Source organism: Medicago truncatula, chromosome 2, assembly GCF_003473485.1.
Source record: "Medicago truncatula cultivar Jemalong A17 chromosome 2, MtrunA17r5.0-ANR, whole genome shotgun sequence".
NCBI lineage: Eukaryota > Viridiplantae > Streptophyta > Magnoliopsida > Fabales > Fabaceae > Medicago > Medicago truncatula.
Window position 1 is genome coordinate 39,558,278 of NC_053043.1, and position 8,070 is coordinate 39,566,347.

Consider the following 8,070-nt stretch of genomic DNA (forward strand, 5'->3'; position numbering starts at 1 on the left):
AGTTAAAAAAGTGTTGACATTAAATTTCAACAACTACTCATCGAATTAATACGTAGTTTGCCACTAAAAATCAATATTATTAATCATTTTCTTAATATTCGTGTAAAACTTAAATAAGACATTTAATGCGAGACGAATGGAGTAATTATTTGGACATAACCCTAAATAAAATATGGAAAAGGCTAACTTGTGCATAAAGACACAAGATAATAACCTAAAAATAGAATTAAAAAATAAATGTTTCATTGAAAAGATAAATTTTAAGCTTTTTAAGATTTTGAATGCACAATTTCCAAGATTAAATTTCTACTTTAGTTTCTTATCTCATAAAATATTTATAAAAATATTACGGTACACACATAAATAAGAGAGAGAGAGAGAGAGAAAAAAAAATTAAATGATATTGAATGATGTGACAAATTATTTTTGTTTAAATTTTTTACCATTTTATAAGAAATTGATTCTCTTATTTGACATGAAGATTTATTGAAATCTCCACCATCCATTGAAAATGAGAGGAAGGAAATTTAGACTAGTTAATTTTATTTTTTTTTAGATAGACAAAATGGTAATAATCATTAAATTTACTCACAAGTAGAGAAGTCAGGATTCAAACCCAAATCCCGACTTTCGATCTAGTAATTTCGACAATGTTGTCAGCATAGTTATGACTTGTGAAAAAAAAAATGAGTCTTGAAGGTGAAGATAAAAAAATGAGGAAACATAAGAGAGAATATCTAAATAATGTAATGAACATTGTATTAGTACATTTGTGTTTTGATATTTTAATAGTATATTATAAGATTTGTATAACATATATAATATTGCACGTGTAAAAGAAATTTAAAGTATAAAAATTTCATTAAAAAACAATAATTATCTATTAAAAAGTTACATATTTGATACTAAATACATAAATTTCTTCACTATTTAATTTTTTTTTTTTTACAAGCTCATATAGAAAAATCTTATATCATAATTTTCCGTTTTTAGAACAACTCATGTACGGGTGTCGTATGTTCCTAGTTTGCATTAATAATGTTGATAAGCTCATGTCTTGCAAGCCCCACAATATTGACTTTCCTCCATGAAAATACAAACTTGATATCTTCTACTATCTTGTAAGACTTCAACGTCATATTCTTACTAGTCAAGCCCCCTTGGTGCTATATATATGAGTCCTACGATCATGGCATATACCAACCACACCACACACAAACACACACATAATTTATCACTAAGCTATGGAGAAGAAAACACTAGCAGGCTTATGCTTCCTCTTCCTCGTTCTCTTTGTTGCACGTAATTAAGTCCATCATTCATACCATTAATCATATAGTGCATTTGTTATATCATCTTATATACTCTATTTTAATATTATTGTAATGTTTATTAATGCAGAAGAAATTGTGGTGACTGAAGCTAAGACTTGTGAGAATTTGGCTGATAAATACAGGGGACCATGCTTTAGTGGTTGTGATACTCACTGCACTACCAAAGAGAATGCAGTTAGCGGCAGGTGCAGGGATGACTTTCGTTGTTGGTGTACTAAAAACTGTTAAATGGATTTTCTCCAACACCAAGATGCATGAAATACACTTTATAATATAACTAAATAAATAAAATGCGTCGATTATATATATGTGTACTCAATAATATCGTGCATAACGTATTAGTTATGCACTTCTATCTATCATATGAAATAATCATCAATCAGTAATTTCGTTTCCAACTCTTGGGTAGTAATTATTTTCTCTGTTAGTTTTATTTGTTATTTACGGTACATTATGATGACTTTAATGTATTTTATGGTGTTTTGTGAAAGAAAAAATAAAAGAAAAATGATAGTTAAGATTAGAGGGAATAATATATATACGAGGGGGAAAGAGAAAATTAAGATGATTTTCTTTCCTTAAGGTCACCCAATCCTTGTCCCACGTGCTCTTCTACTCTCTCGTTTCCTACTTTTTTATAATGTGTAATGATGCATAGACACCTTTTATTCTCATACACCCTTGTACACCTCATGCATTAGGAAGAGAGAAGATGAGAGGAAAGAGAAAGTGTGCTTGTGCGGGGTCCACGTGACTACGTGTTAGATTTTTGTGTGGGTGTCAAAGGGTGTATTGCCACCTAAGGGTGTCTATGTATCATTACTCTTTTATAATAGAGTAATGATACATAGACATCCTTAGATGGCAATACACCTTTTGACACCCACATAAAAATCTGACACGTGACCATGTGGACTTTGCACAAGCACACTTTCTCTTTCCTATCCTCTTCTCTCTTCCTAGTTCATGAGGTGTATGAGAATAAAAGGTGTCTATGTAACATTTTCCTTTATAATATATATATATATATATATATATATATATATATATATATATATGAAAAAAAGAAATGATATATGAACAACCTTTTGAGACAACTTTTGATACAACTTCTTTTTTCTCACTTTTCATTGGTCAAAAACAATGGAGAGAGAAAAAGGAAGAGAGAGAATAAAAACATACTGTGAGTATGAGAGAGAAAGTTGTCGCAAAATAGATGTACAAATATCATTTCTCTATTGAAAAAGATACATAAACACACCAATGTCATACACCCTCTCATACCACTCTTGATGTGGCAGTTGCTGGAAATTGATTTTATTTTAATTTAAAAATAAAAGAAAACAAAAGTAAATAAATGAAAAATTAAATAAGTCCTTCTCTCTTTTCCGTTTCCGTTCTAATTCCACCCCCCCCCCCCCCCCAACGCTCACAATCTCTCCCATCATCTCTTTCTCTTTCTCTCTCTTCTTTCTTCCACTCACACTTCCGCCATCTCTACTGGCCTCCGACCTTATTTCAACCACCCTCTCTCCACCGTCTTTGTTTTTTTTGTCATTGTTGTCACCTCTAAAACACCACCATCAAAACCATTATGGTAGATCTAAGTGTTTTTGAAGGACGAGTGACGACGGTGGGCCGTGTTTTGACGTCGAAGTTGGTGTGGTGGAGCAGATATGAGTGTTTGATGTCGACGATGGGATGGTGGCGCAAATCTGATTGTTTTGACGCCGGAAATGGTGAAAAACGTTGTAACGGGAGAAAGATAGAGTGGTTGTTATTTGGTTCCGTCCTCGTTGCATCTTCAGCTTCTCCATCACCAAAATCGTCGTCACCGGAAAGTATCGGTGGAGGTGGCAGAGGAGAAGTCAGCAGAGAAGAGAAGGGAGCAGAAGGGAGAAGTGACATGTTTGTGTCTATTACAAAATTACCCCTATTTTCTGTTGTTGGACAAAATTATCCCAATTTAATTAATAAAAAATGGAGTAAATAGTCAAATTTTTCCCTAAAATTGTAAGTTTCATCAATTATCCCTCTGAAATTAACAAAACTTCAATTACCCCCTGAAATTTTACAACGTTAGTCAATTTACCCCTCCGTCAAATTTTTCTGTTAATGAACATGACATTTTGCAAATACCCCCTGAAGTTTTGCACAAATTTGCACTTATGTGCAAAATGCCCCCCAAACTTAAAAAATTTATATTATTTTTTTATTAAAAACAAACAATTAATAGTTAAATATTAAAACTAACTATTAATTTTGGAATTTGGGAAAACTACATGCATATATACATCAAAATAGGCTCAAAAATGGGGAAAAATATGTATTTTTTAAAGTGACAATAATGGGATGATTTGTGGATTAATATTGGGGGTTGTGTAGTTTAAATGGTTTGAGCAAATTGTTGAAGGAGTTGGAGGAGTTAAAAGACTAAGATGGTGAAGGAGAAAATATAAATTTAAATCTGATTATTAATTTGTTTATAAACCTCTAAAAATAATAATTTGTCTATTAGAAATAATCATTATTGTCACTTTAAAAATACACATTTTTCCCTATTTTGATGTATATATGTATGTAGTTTTTCCAAACTCCAAAAGTAATAGTTAGCTTTAATATTTAACTATTAATTGTTTGTTTTTAAGAGAAAAATAATATAAATTTTTAAGATTTGGGGCATTTTGCACATAAGTGCAAAACTTCAGGGGGGTATTTACAAAACGTCATGTTCACTAACAGAAAAATTTGACGGAGGGGGTAAATAGACTAACGTTGTGAAATTTCAGAGGGGATAATTGAAGTTTTGTTAATTTTAGGGGGGGTAATTGATGGAACTTATAATTTCAGAAGGGAAATTGACTATTTACTCTAAAAATGCTACATAAAGGGTGTATAGAAGAGGTGTGCCATATGTGGTGGTACATGTATCATAACTTTATATTTATTTGTCCTTTCAAAAAATAAAAAAAAACCATCCAGTAAGTTAAGGAATATAATGGAATGTCAATATTTGATATTTCATTAGAAAATGATAATTAAATATCGAGGAAAAAAACGTTTTGTTAAAATGTCAAACAAAATAACATGATTATTTAATTTTGATTGTTTTTCATGCATCAAATGACAAAAAATGACGTGAGATTCCCTTAATTGATGTCCTTTATTTGAGAAAGAGAGAAACGATTTAATGATTTATTTTTATTTTTTTTGACAGAAGAAACGATTTAATGATTAAAATATATGAAGTCCGTAAATTTACATTTCTCTCTCTTATTTTTTTCTTCTCCAAAACAGAATCTTGTATTTGAAGGAAATCCAACTCACAAAAAGAGTGGCATCCAACACTCATAATTTATTTACCCTAAGTAATTTTGATATATAAATTACTTTTAATTGTAGAAGATATATAAATTACTATTATTATTTTTATGTTTAATAGAGTTGGATAATTCAACTGATTTGAATTTAAGAGTACGAAATTGAAGAACATGAATTATAAATATTTATTATTAAAAAAAAGGTGATAAATACTTATATTGCAGTCTTAGATTGAAGATTCATTTTAGTTCCTAAAAAATTTTGTAACACCGAATTTAATTCATATGAGAAAAAAAAAAAATATTAGTCCTTAAGAAAGATAAATCGAAACAAGTTAATATGTGTCCTCGTTACATTGTGTTTGTTGATGAAAGAGATGTAAAGAAAAGAAAATAAAGTGAACAAAAGGGATGATTTAGTAGTTTGGAATGAGAAAATTGAAGATAAATTAATTATGATAGAAAATAAATATGTGTATTTATAAATGACATAAATGGACTACCAAAAAAATATAAAAGGGCATAAATATCCAAACAAAAACTTGATATGATAAAAATAAATCGAAATAATTATTTCATTAGAATCAATGTAAATTATAAAATATAAAAGTAAAAATATAAAACATAGTTCATAAAAATCAAAGTTTTTTTTTTTTCAATTTAATAAATTAATGATAGAATAAAATAAATTTTGAGTAAATGGTCACTTTGAACCCTGACTCTGCACATCGTTGTCATAAAGGTACTTGAGTCATGATTAAATATAAAGTAGTCTTTTAATGTGCACCTCCATTATCAATTTAGTTTCTGACATTAAAAATTTATGTTAACTGATGAGGTGGCGTGCATGAGGTATCATATGGACTAAAGTTAAAGTAGAAAATGGTCTCTTAGATTCCTGAACTGAAAATCAATATTCCAAATTGAATGTCAAATCCCTACATCCCTAAATCCCAAATTCAATCCACAAATCTCATCTAATTTCCTTTTGTTCAATTTTTTTTTGGTTAATTCTCTGAATCGTACTAAATTCTAATGTTTATAAGAAATTACCACATTTTATTCCTCAATTTTAAAAATTATAATCTTTCCTTCATTAATAGTGTAAGTGCGGTGAAACTTATTAGTATGTTTCTACGTATATGTTTAATAAATGTAATACAGGTAGAAAAGCGATTTCACTAAGGGAAATATTGTTTAGTACAAGATGGACCAACAAAAACTTACGAATTACACTACCATTACCCATGATTTCCACCAAAAGCGGAAATTATACAATTTTGATTTTAAAAAATAAAGAAAAAAACTGTAACAGTTATCTTCTCTCTATTGTGGAATTCCGTCGCTTTTCTACCCGTACTACATAGCATTGTTCAATGATCTTCGTTTTATATATTAGTTTCACCGTACTGTTACTTTTTTTATCCTATGTCATTTTTACGCATCTTGCAAAATTTTCAAAAATACTTCTGGGTTTTCGGATTATAAAATCCAAAAACATCCAAATTGAGTTCGAATTTTATAATCCAAAATATGCTTATGTATAATCGGCAATCAAAATCTCTCCTATTTCAGCAGTTTTGAATTTTACTTTTGAAAACAACCAAAATACAAAGTAAAAAATGACAAAAAAAAAAAAATGTCAAATAAAATTATAAAAATACCACCAAAAATTTCTAAAAATCATATAAAACTAATGCAAATTCTTTCGAATTTTTCTGAGAATATGAAAAATAAAAAATGGATCTAAACGATGGAATTTTGAATTTTGAGAGGCGGAGTCCCGTAAGAAGTCCCTTTTATAGGAGTCTTGATCCTTAGGCCTTTCCTGATTTTCTGGGGAAGTTTCGGAGCAACCTGGTCAAGTAGTCTGATAACCGTATTTTTTACCATGAACAGTGAACAATGACCCAAAACAGAAGGATGAGGTTAGAAAGATTAATATTATCCTTAAAATGAATTTTCATGTAACAAACATGTTCAGAATTTGTGTTGATACAGGTGTTTAGGGGTATTCAGATTCTATAATCCGAAAAAAATCAAGGAACACGCCCTATTTTTAGAGGTTTTCGGATTATAAAATCCGAATTGGTGAAAAAACTCATTTTTTTCATCCTATAACAAAGGAAAAACTCAGTTCGGATTCTAAAATTTGAAAATCTCTAGACCGTTTTCTGAGGGAAAAGAAAAAGGGCGCGCGAGAAATGTATAAGGTGAGAAAAGTAATAGTCTTATTTAAAATATGTGTCTTGTTAACTTGTGCCCTTAGGGCACAATATAAGAAAATAAATAAAGAAATTTAACATTGAGAATTGTGCATTTATAACCTTAAAATCTTAAAAACTTATCTTTTCAATACAATATTTACTAGGGGTGTTCAAATTCAAACCGATCCAAATTAAAACCGCAAACTGATCCAAAAAAATCAAAAACCGCACAAAACCGAATATTATTGGATGTGTTTGGATGATATTTTGCGTAAACCGTTTGGATTGCATCGGATTTTGGATTGATTTTTCAAAATCGAACCACATACAAATATTTTAATATATATTTCCGTTTTATAATTAGAATATATTATATTAAGCTATTATTATTTTATTTTTATTTTTTTAATACTATGTATGAGTTTAATTTAATCAATTTTGTTTCTTTTTCGTATGTTTTAAAGATAATCAATCATTATTATTCTGCACTTTATTTTTTTATAAATCATATGCTATATTTTGTATCGAACCTATCATTTTATCATATTTTTATAAGATTATTATTATTAAAAAAAGTAACAATTTGTAATTTGGACATCCAAAAACCGATCCAAATTAAACTGCATTAATTTGGATCGGATCGGATCTGTTTTTTGAAACTAATCATCCAAAATTGAACCAAATCGCATATAATTTTATCTTTGGATCAGATGAGATTCAAACTGGATCGCAAACACCTCTAATATTTATTAGGGTTAATGGTGCTTTACCCCCTGTAATATAGGTTATTTTTGGTTTCCCCCCTGTAAAATATTTTTTTTGATTTACCCCCTGTAAATTTTATTTTTTTTGGAATACCCCCCTAATAGGTCATAAAAAAACGAAAAATATTCTGCAAAAAAAAAATAAAGTCGTTTTTTTATGACCTATTAGGGGCTATTTCAAAAAAAATAAAAATTACAGGGGGTAAATTAAAAAAAATATTTTACAGGGGGATAAATCAAAAAAAATATTTTACAGTGGGGAAAACAAAAAATGACCTATATTACAGGGATAAAACACCATTAACCATATTTATTATTTACTTCTATTTTAAGATCTTTATTTTGTGTCCTATGAGTACAAGTTAACATTTCCCTTAAAAGATATACCAGAAAGACTACTAATCATGTTAGGACATCTCATAGTTAGCTTCTTAAAATTTTACAC

The 8,070-nt window shown here is 29.1% G+C and overlaps 1 long non-coding RNA gene across 1 annotated transcript; it reads left to right on the forward strand.

The window, feature by feature from the left end:
- The first annotated feature begins 1,187 nt into the window (after positions 1 to 1,187).
- On the forward strand, positions 1,188 to 1,732 carry LOC25487354 (uncharacterized). The gene is made up of 2 exons (XR_003009021.2): positions 1,188 to 1,302; positions 1,402 to 1,732. It is a non-coding gene; the product is annotated as an uncharacterized lncRNA (long non-coding RNA).
- The last annotated feature ends 6,338 nt before the right edge of the window (positions 1,733 to 8,070 follow it).